The sequence below is a fragment of the Erpetoichthys calabaricus genome, chromosome 8, assembly GCF_900747795.2.
Source record: "Erpetoichthys calabaricus chromosome 8, fErpCal1.3, whole genome shotgun sequence".
In the NCBI taxonomy this organism is placed as follows: Eukaryota; Metazoa; Chordata; class Cladistia; order Polypteriformes; family Polypteridae; genus Erpetoichthys; species Erpetoichthys calabaricus.
Genome location: NC_041401.2, coordinates 196,990,407 through 197,006,633, shown reverse-complemented (window position 1 = coordinate 197,006,633; position 16,227 = coordinate 196,990,407). Strand labels below are relative to the sequence as shown.

Here is a 16,227-nt window from a genome sequence, read left to right as displayed (position 1 = left end):
AGGGGGAAAACCAGCAAACCCTGGCTAGTTGCAGCGGTGGGTTTAAACAGCTGCCCACTTTACCCGAGCCTTTGCTAAACCCATCGTGAATATTTCTGGTGTTCTGATTTGATCTCTTGGGCTCCTGACTTTCGTTTTGCCCTTTGACCTCGATTTCCGTCTTGTTCTTTGGCTGCGTTGTCTTATTAACCTCCTGGTTTTCAACTTTCTGTGTTTCGTGTCTCCCTCTCCCGCCCCTAGTTTGCCCTTAATAAATCTTCTCAGTTTCTTGACATTACACTGGCAGCAACTGACCTCATGAAGGCCACCGCTTCCTCGGCATGGACAGGGACAGGAGCAGAGGTGAGCGTCTTACAGGGGCCATTAGAAGGGGACACTAGGGAGGTCATAATGGAGGAGACACTCACTCATACAGCTTCTGGTTCACGATAGGATGAATCAAGCCTGGCGTCATGTCTGCTCCGCCCCTTCTGGCATATCGAATGAGGCTCCGCCCCAGACCTGATGGTGAGAGGACGACGCCCCCTGCAGCTCTGGTCTTGCCATCATAGTGTGGCACCACAAGAGGGCGCTGCAGCACTACTATTACCAGTCATTGTGCTGGCAAAAAGCTGCCAATTAAACAAAGTCTCCTGTTATGTTCCTGCCCGGGTTCATTCGCTGGTTTTTCTATTTTATTATTATTTCTGTACGGCTGGCTTATGATTTCGTATTTATACTAAAGTACTGTGTATACGGCGTATAATGTAAAGTGTATTAATACTCAGTTCTGTGTCTTTAAGCTTATTTGTGTTCCTTGTGTTCTGTGGGTGGAGCCACAGTGACATCACACCTGAGGGACCGCCCACCACCTTAATATTCCCTCAGGCTGACATTCAGCGCTGTCGGGAGTTCCGAAGTGTTTGCTTTCCTTCTCGACATTCCGGTTTTCTGAATTTTGCTGTTGCCTTTGGATTCGGAGTTTTGGATTGTGGATTTGGACTGGTTTGCTTTTTTTGCCCCCTCGTTTTGCCGTGTTTGCCTTATTTTTGTGCACCTCTTTTTTTGATATCATGTCACACACACACTCGCGTGACGAGAGGGCCAGTCAGGAGGACACAGCAGGGACGGGTTACGCTGAAGTGCATTCCTTAACTTCTCATTGCCTTCCAGCTCGAGAGTGGCGGAGGAGCCCATGGAGGGACAGAGACCTACGACCTGGAGTGTTATGTCAGCGAGATGACTCAGATGGAAGACAAGGAAAGGGTCCGACCTGGGAGATCGAGAAAACTGAAACAACAAAACGAGACGCGAAGAGTCCCCAAATTGATGGTGTCACTAGGATTGGTGTCACCCAGTGTGGTAACCAAGGCTGGATTAAGACCCCCACAGGGCTGTGGGTGACCTGATGAGTGGAAGACCTTAACAGGAAGCTGATCGTCCTTTAAGCAGTGTGTGGACGGCCAGCCGTTGAAGGTGGTGCTGAGACTCGAGCGCTCGGCCGATTACAATCCAGACGTCCTCTCAGACTTCACCAGTGAGCCCCTCAGCCCTGATGGCAGTTAGGAAGGGAAGCAGGGCTGCAGAGGGGGGATTCTCTGTGCTGTCCCGGTGGGCCGGTGTGTCATGTCCTACACACACACACACACACACGCTCAGATGGTAGACATGGCGGAGGAAGGACATGAGACGTGAAGGAAATGCGAGTTTGGACATCATGTTGTGCTGAGTGGGAGTGACATAGGTGGGCCACTTAGGGTGCCATCACCTGAGGGACCGTTCATGGAAGTTAGGGACTTGTGCTCCACACCCCACCTAGGACTCTATGCGGGCTTCGACTGGCACTGCCCAGCAGATGACCCACAATGTCCCAGAATGGATAGCAAAGCCTGTCACCCTTGTTTGGTTCCTGAGTGACACCATTTTGAGGTTTTCACTTTTGGAGATTTCTTCTTCTTCTTCTTTGTCTCTTTGGTTTCTTTTGTTAGTCGAGACGAGATGTGCTGCGGTTTTTTTGTGTGGGTTTTTTAATTTTTTTTGGCCCCTCAGTTGGTGTTAGAAAGCACCAAAACAGAATGTGACGAGTAAGTTAGATAAAGGAATAATCAGCTGAGAAACAGACAAATAGAGTGAAGGAGCCAAAACACAAAGGAACAACAAGGAGATAAATCTGCCAAAGAAGAAGATTCCAGCAGCACAGCCGGTGACCTTCGTCCAGGGCCTCAGTGTGTGCCCTCGGTGCCAGAGTCCTGTTATCGGCTTTGTCTTCATTTTTGTTACGGCAGATAATAACGATAGCGTCTACAACGACTGCCGGAGCCATTTTGCAAGTTGGAATTCTGGAAGTCAGTGAAAATGAGCCGGAGGTCAGAACTTCTAATCCGAGGAGTGCACTGGCCGTGTCGCTTGATTCATCTGCTCCTGCCATTTGGGTCAATTGGTTTGGACTCCATCGTCGTTACAGAATAGCGGAGTCTCAGTCCGTACGTCTGTAGCCATTGGGTGAGATCCTCACCTCCTGACACCTCCTCTGCCATCCTCCTCCTTCACTCCTTCACACCCACCAGCCTGTCACCCCGGCCCACCAGCTCTGCCCTTTCTGTCCTCCTGCCTGCTGTAAGAAAACGCAGACTAAAAATGCAAACTCCACGCCCAGGGTGACAGAGGTGGCCCTCCTAGTGAGGCCGGTGTGGTCAGCTGATACGGGTCCTTCGTCTGGGCACCATCATCACAAACCTGGATGGAGTGGCCAAGGAGATGAGGAGGTTGTGGCAATGGGGGGCTCCTTCAATAAAAAAGCACACAGTAGACGTAACCAGGGATGGATTTCAAAATATCTGGGAGCAAATTGCCAAAGGACACAGCTGGATAAAATGATCAGGACTCTCGGGGTGCCCGGCTGGGCATTTCATAACGTCCATGTTCAGTCTATGTAGCACCTTTTCACCATGGTCTCCATCAGAGGGCACATCACAAGTCCAGCACTGCCATTTTTGTGTTCTTACTTTATGCAGCCTGATTGATGAAGTGACCTGCTCGGGGTCACATCGCGCCACTCAAGGGGCAAAAAAAGGGGGTCAGGACACCAGAAGGTTGAGAAACACGAGACTCAAGGAATTCAAACGTGGGGTTTGAGCAGGAAGTTCACGATTTCATCTCATTTTCTTTCCCGTTTAGGTGCCGCAATGTTAAGTTTCTGTTTCTGCCGTCTCCATGGAGATCTTACCCAGAACCCCCCTGGGTGTCCTCATCATGCACGTCAATCAAAGGTCACCCCAGACATTTCTAGAGCTTAACGGGTAAACTTTATTTCGCTGCATCAAAAGATCTTGATTTAGTTCTTCTGGTTTTTCAAAGCTGGCCTTTGATGACAGACCTCCTTGACCGCCGGTGTTGACCTTTAGCCCGCTGTCTGGCTCTCGATTCTCCTGGCATCGTCATGTCCTTCTTGTGAGTCAGTAGAGCACCCTTGGCACATCGCTGCCCCCTCCTGTCCTGGAGGAGTTGCTGGGTTTGTTTGAAGAATTCCTTTAAATTCGGTCTCGCCTGATTTATTCCCTGGCTTGTGTTTATTTTCCTTTTTATTGTCATGTGTATCTTTTATTAATATTGCTATCATGATTTCATTTATTTATTATCTAATATTTATGCCCCGTATCTTTAAGTGCTCCTCTATTCCTTGTGTTTTGAGGGTGGGACCTCCAAAGAGGCGGGGTCACTATGACATCACTGCCGCTAGGACCACCCTCTTCCTGTCATGTATCATTGTGAATTTATGCCTATCTTATACTTTATTGTTTTTCATGGTGTCTTTTTATTGTTATATTTCAAATGTTTGTTGTTTCAGTCCAGTGTCATTTGTTAATTATGTACTGTGTCTATAAGTTTGTGGGTGGAGCCCCTAGGGGGCGGGCCCACCATAATGTCACCACTCCTTGGCCCGCCCCCTGGCTGTTTAATTCACTTGAGAAGGCTCAGCAGTCGGAGATCATTCATTTATAGTGGAGTCCTGGAAGAACGGCTGCAGTTCGGATTATCTCTCGCACTGTATTAAGGATTCTGGTTTTGGATGTCGCTTTGGGTCTCGTTTTTCATTGGGCTTCGATTCACTCTGCTGAGCTTTTTTCTTTATTTTGTGATTCTTGTAAATGAGTCTTTCACTTATAAAGATCCTTTGTTTGCTGATTTTTATTTAAGCTGAAGGTTTACGGTTGTCCTTCCTCTTGTGGGACTTTTGTTACAGTTTTGGAAAATGTAAGTTATATTTGAAGCTTAATCCTCTTTTGGGCCTGTGAAGCCTGAGGCAGGACAGAGGAGACTGCCTGGGAACCTCATCAAAATTTTCAAAATCGTTGACAAAGTGAATCCAAAAGAATTCTGTCAACTAACTGATGGATCCCATAATCGAGGGCTGCAGTAGAAATTAAGGGAAGTGCATTTAGGACAGAAGCCAAAAAGAGAGCTGTGGGAATCGGGAACAAACTACAAAGACATGGAGAAGAAGCAGCACCTCGACCACCTCAACGGTGAGACATTGGGACAGCTTAGCTAACAAGAGGGTCTCGTCTCCTTTGTCAAATTCCTTGGCTTTCTTAGTGGAGTTGGGATTAACCCTTTGTGGTGAGGCCTTTTCTAGGCAGCCAAGCCTTGTGGAGGACAGAGGGAGGATCCAGCAGTGGGTCATTGAGTTTGGTGGCATTTCTGAATTGTGACTAGTGACTTCAATTTGCTCTTCTGGTTATGTGGAGTTTTCACTTCAATATTTGGATTTCTGAATCTGGACAGCCCTGAAAATGTTTTTGTTATGACTCAGTCTGGGAGACCGGCAGGGGTTCAAATGTCACTTCTGTGTCTGTTTTGTTCATTTTTTATGCTAACTATGTTGATTATTTAGTTCCTTCATGTCAATGAATCGCCTTTTATTATCCATATGTTTGTGGGTGGTCCCAAAGAGGCGGGGCCACCTGCCCATCACCACCAAGGGGCTGCCCTCAGTCCTATAAAGACTGAAGAAAACTCCCAGTCCCTTGCGGTTCATTGTGAATGCCCTGGTGTGGTGGTGGTGAGTCCTCCTGTGCCCTTTGCCCTTTTGGGTTTTTGTGAATTACTGCATTTTTGTCACCTTTGTTTTGTCTTTTGACCACTTTTTGGATTCTGTATTGGGACTTTGACAGTTTTTGGGATGTCCTGTTTTAAAGACGTTGCCTTCTGTGTTTCTTGTGCTCTTCAGAGGTTCACTGTTTCAGGCCTATTATTTAATAAACTTCTCATTTATAAAGATACAATGATTGTCCTTTTTCTGCTCTGATTGGGAATCCCAAAGTACACAAGTCTCAAAAACACTTCCAGAAATGTCCACTAGGGGGGGGGATTTGTCATCAAACTCCAGCTAGATGATAGATAGATAGATAGATAGATAGATAGATAGATAGATAGATAGATAGATAGATAGATAGATAGATAGATAGATAGATATGAAAGGCACTATATAATAGATAGATAGATAGATAGATAGATAGATAGATAGATAGATAGATAGATAGATAGATAGATAGATAGATAGATAGATAGATAGATATGAAAGGCACTATATAATAGATAGATAGATAGATAGATAGATAGATAGATAGATAGATAGATAGATAGATAGATAGATAGATAGATATGAAAGGCACTATATAATAGATAGATAGATAGATAGATAGATAGATAGATAGATAGATAGATAGATAGATAGATAGATAGATAGATAGATAGATAGAATAAAGGCACTATATGATAGATAGATAGATAGATAGATAGATAGATAGATAGATAGATAGATAGATAGATAGATAGATAGATAGATAGATAGAATAAAGGCACTATATGATAGATAGATAGATAGATAGATAGATAGATAGATAGATAGATAGATAGATAGATAGATAGATAGATAGATAGATAGATAGATAGAATAAAGGCACTATATGATAGATAGATAGATAGATAGATAGATAGATAGATAGATAGATAGAATAAAGGCACTATATGATAGATAGATAGATAGATAGATAGATAGATAGATAGATAGATAGATAGATAGATAGATATGAAAGGCACTATATAATAGATAGATAGATAGATAGATAGATAGATAGATAGATAGATAGATAGATAGATATGAAAGGCACTATATAATAGATAGATAGATAGATAGATAGATAGATAGATAGATAGATAGATAGATAGATAGATAGATAGATAGATAGATAGATAGAATAAAGGCACTATATGATAGATAGATAGATAGATAGATAGATAGATAGATAGATAGATAGAATAAAGGCACTATATGATAGATAGATAGATAGATAGATAGATAGATAGATAGATAGATAGATAGATAGATAGATAGATAGATAGATAGATATGAAAGGCACTATATAATAGATAGATAGATAGATAGATAGATAGATAGATAGATAGATAGATAGATAGATAGATAGATAGATAGATAGACAGACACAACTTTATTTGTGCCAAGGGGTATTGAGGGCAAACAGAGGACCTTAATAAAATAGAAAGTTAATTTCTCAAAGAAAATGCACAAAAGGCAGTCTCAAAGTGACTGAAGTCCCAGCACGGAATCCAAAGAAAGATAAAAAAAAAAAACGGAGCAGAAGGCTGAAAATCCAAAAATCCACAATAAGGATAAGCAGGGCAAAAAAACCCAGCAAACTCACCAAACGCCACGGGGCATCTGGAATGAACCACCAGGAACTGCGGGAGACCCTCCGGATTAGTGGGGCAGAGGGGCAGTTCCTGGCGGTGATTGGCAGGTGGCCACGCCTCTTGGGGGACCGCCCACAAAGCACGTGGAACATAACAAAGGCACAGAAAACACAGCAGACAACAAAACAACAGTGAGATGAACCTCAGCGGCGAGACGTTGAGCACAAAGACAGAAGACGAGAGTTTGCACCCCAGGCTGTGACAGGACACTTTCTCACTATAGTTTGGCTTTGATGGTTTCCCCTCTTTTTGGGACTTTGTGCTCGGGACCTCTTCAGTTCATAATGGTTACGGCCTGCTCTGTTATAGTAAAGTGAATACAGCCTACCCCCCCTGGCTGGAGTTCCATGAAGTAAAGGCGCTATACATGTAAGGACCCAAACGGTGCTGCGCCCTGACCCACACCATGATGCTGAGTACACTGTGACTCGGTGTAATCATTCAGTGGCTTCAGCAGCCCGACAGCAGCCAGGTTTGAGGTGGAGATGAGCAGATGAGGTGTGGGAGCTCCAGAGACAGCCGGGGGGTAGGGGGGGGGTTTGGCTCAAGCCTTGTCCCCATTATACCAGTTCACGTTGACATTCCAAAGATCTCTGTGTTTGGGGTGCCGTTTATGATAGTTAAGGGGGGACACTGAGGGGGACACACCCCTGAACCTGTCAAGTGCTCCATATGAGCTTTGACGGCGGGCAGGTTACATTAAAGTGTGCACTTACTTCAGCGAATGTAGTGTACCCACCTGTACAGAGTTCAGAGAGACAAAGGCGCTATACACCTACGTGTTTTCACTCCACACCGTAATCATTCAGAACATCAGCAGAGGCCTATTTGAATTTGACTCTGAGGTGGAGATGAGCCGACCAGCGGGCTTTAAAGGAGCAAATCCAATGCGTTAGGACTGGCAGGAATCCCCTCTTCCGAGCGCGAATGCCCCGTGCCAAGAGGGCACGGACGTTCCCGGCAGCAGTAACAGCAGCAGCAGCAGCAGCCGCCTCATCTGCAATGCAACACTCGGAACCGCTGAACGAGTCACGCCAGTGTGCCCGTGCGTGCGTCGGACCGATGAGTGAGGTGGGCTCGAGAGGGGCGTCTGAAGGAGAGTAGAGGGGCTGCTTTGTGCCGCGTCCTCTTCAGCGGGCTCAGCGGCTGGCTTTTTGTTTTAATGACGCGCAGTGTCGCGCGCCCGCCTCCTCTTGTAGAGCCCGCGGTGACGCGCCTCGCGCACGCGCACGCGCGCTCTCCCGCTCACTCGCCCGCTCGCTCGCTCGCTCGAGAGGTTAGTGCGGTGCTGGAGACTGACCGCCGCTGGTTACGGAGGGCTCGGAGCTCGGGATTCATCGCTGGTGCCTGTCAACTCTACTCGGGACGCATGCGTGACTAAAGACCCCGAAGCAGGTAATTATTAATATTCACGTTCCTCTATGCGCCTTTACGGTTTTTATTTCGTTTATTTGCATAAAGTTTGAAGGAAGTTTGTGGAAACTTTTGGTGCCGCTCCTCGGTGAGGAGACGTAAGGTGAGCGCAGTGGGCGCCAGCTGGGCATCTCTCGGCTCTGCGCGCTTTCCCTGGCAAGTGTGCCGCTCTGCTTCGGTCTTTTATTCAGGGTGCCGGTTGTCGGGGATGCTGAGAGCAGCGGCCGCTGGTCGCCGTGCCCCCCCCTTACTCCAACTTTGAAGGGGGCAGTGGGATAGAACGCGGGGCTGCGGCGTGCGTGCGGCGGTTCCCCGAGAGCCTGCGGGAGGCGAGCGTGCCGCTTAGAGCTGGGGCTGGGGCTGCTGCGATTTAACTTGCCGATCACGTCCCCTCCCTCCATTTCTCGAGATGGAGAGCGCTGGAAGAAGAACAAGAAGAAGAAGAAGAAGTGGACGCGTTTGATCGTGGACATGTGCAAAAGTTCACAAATGTGGCGGTCCGCGACCGCCAGGGAGCCGGTGGTCGCTCCGTAGTCTCCGAGCTCCGTCCGCGGATGCTCGCGTGTCCCTTTGTCGTTCATGTGTCCCTTTGTTTTCCTGCTGCTTGCCTCTTTCCCGTAACTTTGCATTCCTGTAACCGTCGCTTGGTGGAATTGCTTTGCTGGTGTAGCGTGGCACGGTCGCACGGCGGGTGGCATCGCTGCTTCACAGCCGGGATTGGGGGTATGGGGTGCCCTCCGTGTTGTTCTGTTTTTTTTTTTCATGTTTGCCTCCTCTGTTCACACGGAATGAATTCCTCCTGCGGTCCAAAGACCCTGCGGTTGTGTCGACTGGCATGTCTGAATCGGCCCGGTGTGACTGAGTCTGGACGGGTGCCCAGCGATTTGCTGGCATTCTAGCGGAGTCCATTGTGACAGACTAGGAGTTGGAAGACTGGGGAGAAGGAGCCTCGGGGGCCGCAAGGTGGCGTAGTGGGTAGCGCTGGGGACCAGCGGCGTGGATCTGTAATCCCGATATCCTAGCTGGCCGGCTTGTTGTCACACATTCAATGACCCCGGTGTCCGTGCGTGTCACAAGAGCTGCGCCGCTGCCCGGTCCACGCTTGGTTGAGGTTATTGTTGTTGCTGCGATGCCAGTCTGGGTGCCAGACAGTTACGGAAAACAATAAGCCGCCGTGCTTTGTTCGTTTTCAGCTGTTTTGTTGTATAGCGCCTTTGGCACTCATCAGAGAACGAGGATTAGGGAACCTTAAATACACGACGACTTCTGTTCCTTCAAGGTCGGACTGTTTGGACTCTTGAGACAGACTAATGTGCCCTCTTAAAAATAATGAATGGCACCTTACTTGGTTGTACGTCCTCGTAGAAGTCTTGCTTGGTAAAGTGCCACTTCGTTCTGGAAAAAAAAAAAAAAAAGTTCTCTTGGCGTGAAGCTGCAGGCTCTTTGGGCTTCAAAAAGGCTCCCTGATATGCAAACTAAAAGAAATCTGTAATGTCCATAGGCAGGGCTGGGCTAGCAGGCGACAACACGTCAAGAAAACCCGAGTGGGAGGCACCCAGTGGGGTGTCACAAACCTGTCACCATCTCGGATCGAAATAAAAATGATCTCTGGAACCTTTCAGAAACAAAAATGGTTCACGAGTGGCATCGCTCATGAGAACCGCTCTGGCACTTTTGTTTTGAAGAGGGGCGGGAACGGAAAGAAATGTCCGAGTTTATTAGAGACATCCACGCACCGCATGGCGTGGGTCACACACGTGTCTGTTTTCTGTCAAATACATCGTTTTATATACGTGCCAGTGACCGGTGGTCGTTAAGTCTGCACCGCGGACACTCTTACTTGAATATATTAATATAACCCCATTAGGACAAATAAATCTATCTATCTATTATATAGTGCCTTTCACATCTATCTATCTATCTATCTATCTATCTATCTATCTATCTATCTATCTATCTATCTATCTATCTATCTATCTATCTATCTATCTATCTATCTATCTATCTATCATTTATTATATAGTGCCCTTCTATCTATCTATCTATCTATCTATCTATCTATCTATCTATCTATCTATCTATCTATCTATTATATAGTGCCTTTCACTCTATCTATCTATCTATCTATCTATCTATCTATCTATCTATCTATCTATCTATCTATCTATCTATCTATCATATAGTGCCTTTCACTCTATCTATCTATCTATCTATCTATCTATCTATCTATCTATCTATCTATCTATCTATCTATCTATCTATCTATCTATTATATAGTGTCTTTCATATTAATCAATCTATCTACTTCTATGTTACGTAAGCTGGTATTGGTTTCTTTTTATTACTAGTTTATTATTTTTTTGTACCTAACTCAACTTCTTTTTCTTTTCTTGTTAGTTTTTCGCGGACATGTCGTAAAGCACTCCGGGCTGCATTCCGTGTATAAACACGTGCTATAGAAAGAAGCGGTGTCGTTGTTAACGGTATTTCGCACCTCTAACGGCACGCGCCTAATTCTCTTTAAAAATATCCCAGAAAACAAAAGTGTATGCAAAGCAGACACGTGTGATTTTACAGCTTAATAAACGATGTTAACGTAGGAGCGGCTTGTAGTTGTCACTCAGCCAGCGGTTTGTATAGCGCCTTTTACCGGAAGCGGACTCTTCTAGAAACATTCGAGCGCTTTTTCGGTAGTTCAGAGTAGCATACCGGACGGGACGCCATAGGGTCTTTGGGCCAACACTCGTAAATGTCGCCCTGCACATCGGCGTCTCGTAGAGTTATCTTCTTGTTTGTGTGCGGTATTCTTTTGAGAGCTAATTCAGTAATTTAGTTTTACTTGGAAAAGCAAAACATTGCAATGCCACACCATAAAAAGCCCCATTCTGATCCATCACATTAACGGTATATTTTCACAGTAATCCAATAAACGGTTAAAACAACGATTATAAACAGACAAACGCGCTCAAGTTGACATGTTATTGGTGTTTTAGTTGTCAATATCATTTGATTGTTATAATGTGTAAAACTGCATTTTGAATAATCAGTTCCACGGGGATTACCAAAGTACAGTATATCAAATCAAAATCATAAAAAAATTGCTGTATTGCCGTAAAGTCCCAGAATTCTAAGTTTGCATGCAGTCCGTAGATTTGCATAAGACACTCCCCCTCTGTCCCGGCTCTACTCGTTGCTCCTGCTGAGCCGCGCGCCTTCATTCTGTGGGACACCAAAGCTTTAAGACGGTAGCGGACTCGCTCGTCAAGTGACGGTCTATTGTGGTTATGGAAGCCGAGTTGTGGCGAACCTGTGAGCAGAGCCTTCGTCACCAGAGCAGCCTGACCTTCTCCACCATGCAGACACCGTCAAGAGCTTTTGTGAGAACTGGGCACGTTTGCTCCAATGATTGACTTAATGACAGCAGATATTGAATGGGATGGAATACAATTATCAACAAAATAAATGAAAAGGGCAGTGGCTTTTAATATCCTGATTACATTTGTCTGACTTTATTCAGGTATGGGAATTGTACAGCATATGGATGAGGAAAATGAACAACAGGTAGGCAGTGTGGGGTATCAGGAGTGAAGTCTGGTGGTCGACAATTACAGTGGATTTAAAAAAAAAAACAACATCAAGTGTCAGTTTAACACTCAGGGTTTGATTTGGTGTGTGGCAGATACCATGAAAGACGCTATAAAGCCAAAGGTTATCTATTCAGTCCTCATCACAGACCTACTGTACAACCTGAGTGGTCCTACTGGCAGACTGTGGGGAGCAGGGGTTATGCCTTTGGACCCCAAGCTCTGAAGCTATGGGATCACAACTGACACTGTGTGACCCTGAGCAGGTCACTTCACCTTCACCTCTGGGACTCCAAAAAGAGATGGAACCAGTTGTATCTTAAATGTTTTATAAAGCCTTGGATAAAGACATCAGTCAAATAAGAGGTATTAATATAGTGCCTTATCTATCTATCTATCTATCTATCTATCTATCTATCTATCTATCTATCTATCTATCTATCTATCTATCTATCTATCTATCTATCTATTATATAGTGCCTTTCCTATCTATCTATCTATCTATCTATCTATCTATCTATCTATCTATCTATCTATCTATCTATCTATCTATTATATAGTGCCTTTCCTATCTATCTATCTATCTATCTATCTATCTATCTATCTATCTATCTATCTATCTATCTATCTATCTATCTATCCACCCAGTGTGGTGTAGTGATTAAGGTTCCAGACTTGGGACTTCAAATCCCACTACTGACACCACTGTGTGACCCTCAGCTTTATCTGCCTGTAATCCAATTGGAAAAAACAAAACAAAAGAAATGTCACCAATTGTGTCACTAATGTAAGTCACCGTGAATAAAGGAGTCAGCCAAATAAAAAGAATAAAATCACCCAAGTGGTCAGCCAGAGTTGTTTTGATCTGAAATGATTATAATGTGGATATGAATTACAGCATTTGAATGAAACACGTCACTTGAATGTTCGTGAAAATGCAATTGTATCGCTGACTGCTTTGGTTTTATGGATGCTAACCCTTCGGTGGTCTTTGCTCCTGACTGTTTTTGATGGTTAAATGATTGACAGCTCAGTTTAGTTGCCAGTCATTTAACTGTTAAATTACAGGCACTTTTTTCAGTGCTCAATCAAACCAATAATAATAATAATATCATAATAGATACAACTAATACAATTGGGGACAAATAAAGTATATCTATGCTATAGTGCCTTTCACATCTATCTATTTCCTTTAAAATCAATGCAGGGAACACATTAATTTATAGAACCAATTTGCGCTCTGAGCTTTGGAAAGGCGCTACATTCTTCTTATTATTTCAGGCAATGAGCAGAAATGCTCACGGCTCTGAAGTCACGTGCTCGGTTTCTGCCTGTCTGACGTCAGCACCCACCTCACCTGTCTCCCAGGTGCTCCGACACGGCCAGGTGGGCCTGATTGTGTCCCGCATCGCCAGAACCGCCCATGAACGCCTCAGCATCGATCCACGAGACCAAAAAGGGCGAACCCGACGAAAGGCACACCAGCCCGGCAGACGTCGCGTTTCGTTGCCCGGTTCTCGGTGGACGTTCCTGGTGCCTTCATAAAGGGGTCGGGTGGTCGGCTTGGTAGCTGTGCAGTTGATGTCCTTCATGGAGACTTTTCTGAATTTCTCATCCACCTGATGTGTCATTTGTGAGCAAATACTCGTATTGGGGGGTTGTTTTTTTCTTTTTCTTTTAATTGTTAAAGCGCACCCTGGGCAGCACGGTGGCGCAGTGGGTAGCGCTGCTGCCTCGCAGATAGGAGACCCGTCTGGGTTCGCTTCCCGGGTCCTCCCTGCGTGGAGTTTGCATGTTCTCCCCGTGTCTGCTTGGCTTTCCTCCCACAGTCCAAAGACATGCAGGTTAGGTGGATTGGCGATTCTAAATTGGCCCTAGTGTGTGCTTGGTGTGTGGGTGTGTTTGTGTGTGTCCTGCGGTGGGTTGGCACTCTGCCCGGGACTGGTTCCTGCCTTGTGCCCTGTATTGGCTGGGATTGGCTCCAGCAGACCCCCGTGACCCTGTGTTCGGATTCAGCGGGTTGGAAAATGGATGGATGGAAAGCGCACCCTCTCGTCTTTTCAGCACGTCTTCCTCTCTGCACAGGATTTCTAAAATGCGAGATGTGTGCCAAGAGAGGGCGCCATTGAGCAGCATTGTAAGGCGCTGGCGCGGGCGCGCGGAGTAAGCCAAGAATTCCACATTTTCAGGTGTTTAACGAACAGGTACGGACTGGAAATGCACTTCTGCACGACTAACAACGGCAATAATAATAATAATAATAATAATAATAACCAGACCAACAATAATACGATTTGTCTTTCAAAAGCGCGCGGCTGTTAGTTTTCTCTTATTTCACGCTTCGTGCGCCTCAGAGTGAGATTGTAAATGGTGTGAGGAGGCAGACCGCCGCTGACTGGACCGACAATGCTGAGCACACAAAGGCTGCGCTGCGCCTGATGGGGTCCTTTATTCAGCAATGACAGAGACCGCCAGGCCGCCCGATCCTCGAGGTGATCCGACCGCAGGATTTGCCGCTGGCTTTCCAGGGATCAGGACAAATGGCGCATTGAGGAAAAGCCCGGGTCTCGTGCGGACAGTCGCGGCTATTAAGAGGAAACGAACGACTCCAGGGTCTGCGGGGACGTCTAGTGCCATTGTGACGTTTCTCTGTAAAGCCTGAGCCTCCCACGCACCCCCAGAAAAGCGGGTTACGAAAATGGACGAATGTCCGTTAACTGAAGCCGCTTAGTGGAGCTGAGCTGAGCACTGGGCACACTGGCACGCGCATACTGGGACCACTGCCATTCACACATCTTTTCGTTTTTGAGTCTGCCTCGTTCTCTTGAGGACCGCGTGGAGCCCAGCCTGGTCCTGCAGCTTAAGGAAGAAGGCAGGAACCAAACCTACACGGAGCGACAGCCAATCACAGGGCGTGTTGACACGCACCTTGGGGAGTCTCCTCCCACCGCCTCTCTGGTTCTCCTGTCCAGTGGTTCAGCCGTTCAGAGGGTCCGCATTGACGCATCTAAGGAGTCCAGTGAAACGGTGACGTCATGTGCATCATGTCACCACTCTCTAGCGCCCTCATCAGTGAGTACCCAGAAAGGGAGATACACATATTAAAGGTAGTAGATAAGAGAAAGAGATGCACGAGAAAGGCGCTATACACATGTTTATTGGTTCCTTATTGTCACATGTGCAGAGTCCGCTGAAATTCACCGCCATCTGGACACACAGCATGGCGCCGCTGTCCAAAGCCATGATTAGCGAGTAGGGGCACCTAGAAAGGTGCGTTGATAGAAAAATATAAAAGGCTCTATATAATAGAGAGATGAGAAAATTACAAGATAATAAAGAGATAGATGTGAAAGGCACTATATAATAGATTCGTATGTAAATTCTTGTCACGTTTACACAGTCAGGCCTTACTTGTGTGTTGCATGTTGACTATCACACACATCACAACTCTCCAGCTCCAGTGATTAGTGAGTTGAAATAAGACAGATATGAAAGGCACTATATAATAGAGAGACTATCGCTTCTGATAAAAGTAAACGAATAAGTCTAAAGGTCTTCATTGATGTTTTGGTCCATCTTGATACTTCTATTTAAAGTATGACTCCTCACACCACCCCAGCCCACACACACAGCCGGATAAGCGGGTTACGAAAAATGGACGAATATCCGATCAAAGGCCGGGCGGTGACGAGCTGAGATCCCATTTTGTGATTAGGTCGCCGTCGGAGTCAGGGCGGTGGCGCAAATGAAACGTGAAGGTCAGCCTGGTGAAGGCGGTCAGATGGGGTAGAGGAAAGGTCCGAGAACGCCCAGAGGATAACGGACAACGGAGATGAACTGCCACCTCTGGATAAAGGTTGGAATTCACTGGACAGGGACCGGGACCCCCCCAAACGTGAGCAGCAGATATAAAGTTGTGAGATGGTAGACGAACAGAGAAGATCCGCTCTCGGGACATCTGGTGGCACCACAATGTCCTCCAGACAAACAGCAAAGTGTTAAATAAAAGGCGTAAAGTGCGCGCGCACACACACAGCTAAGCGTTAATGTCGCACTGCCACGCGAAAGGCAAACGAGGGGTTTATCAAACAAAGGGGGCGCCTGGGCTGACAGTGACGACCACCGAGGTCGTGTGATGACGGGCGGCTGCAGAGAGGCAGGTGGCCCCCGAGCTCCTCAGGTAATTGGGCATCGAGCGCTCCGATGAAAATGAAAGTCACCTCCGCAGCAGAAGGGTCACCTGCATGAGATCATTTGGTGGAAAATCGATTTCGAGCTGATGGAGGAGCCGCGGCTTCGTTTTCGTGACCTCCCCACCTGCCTTTTAGCGAAGGGAGCCCCCCAATAACGAGAAGGCTCGGCGTGGCCGTGGCGGGTCTCCAGTGGTCGCGTCTCCCCCTTCTTGCGCCGGCACATCTGGCAAGCAAATGCAGAGCAGCTGCTCGGGACTTTCGGCGTTAAAGAGCCGCCCGCTGAT

General features: G+C 46.5%; 2 protein-coding genes across 2 annotated transcripts in view; one reads left to right on the top strand and one right to left on the bottom strand.

Moving 5' to 3' along the window:
- pdia5 (protein disulfide isomerase family A, member 5) overlaps window positions 1-16,227 on the bottom strand; it is a 140,488-nt gene that overhangs the window by 104,501 nt on the left and 19,760 nt on the right. The window lies entirely within an intron of this gene.
- sema5ba (sema domain, seven thrombospondin repeats (type 1 and type 1-like), transmembrane domain (TM) and short cytoplasmic domain, (semaphorin) 5Ba) overlaps window positions 7,993-16,227 on the top strand; it is a 157,331-nt gene continuing 149,096 nt past the window's right edge. The window contains exon 1 of the mRNA XM_028808077.2: window positions 7,993-8,148. The gene's annotated coding sequence lies outside the window, so the exon portion shown is untranslated. The remainder of the gene's footprint in view (window positions 8,149-16,227) is intronic.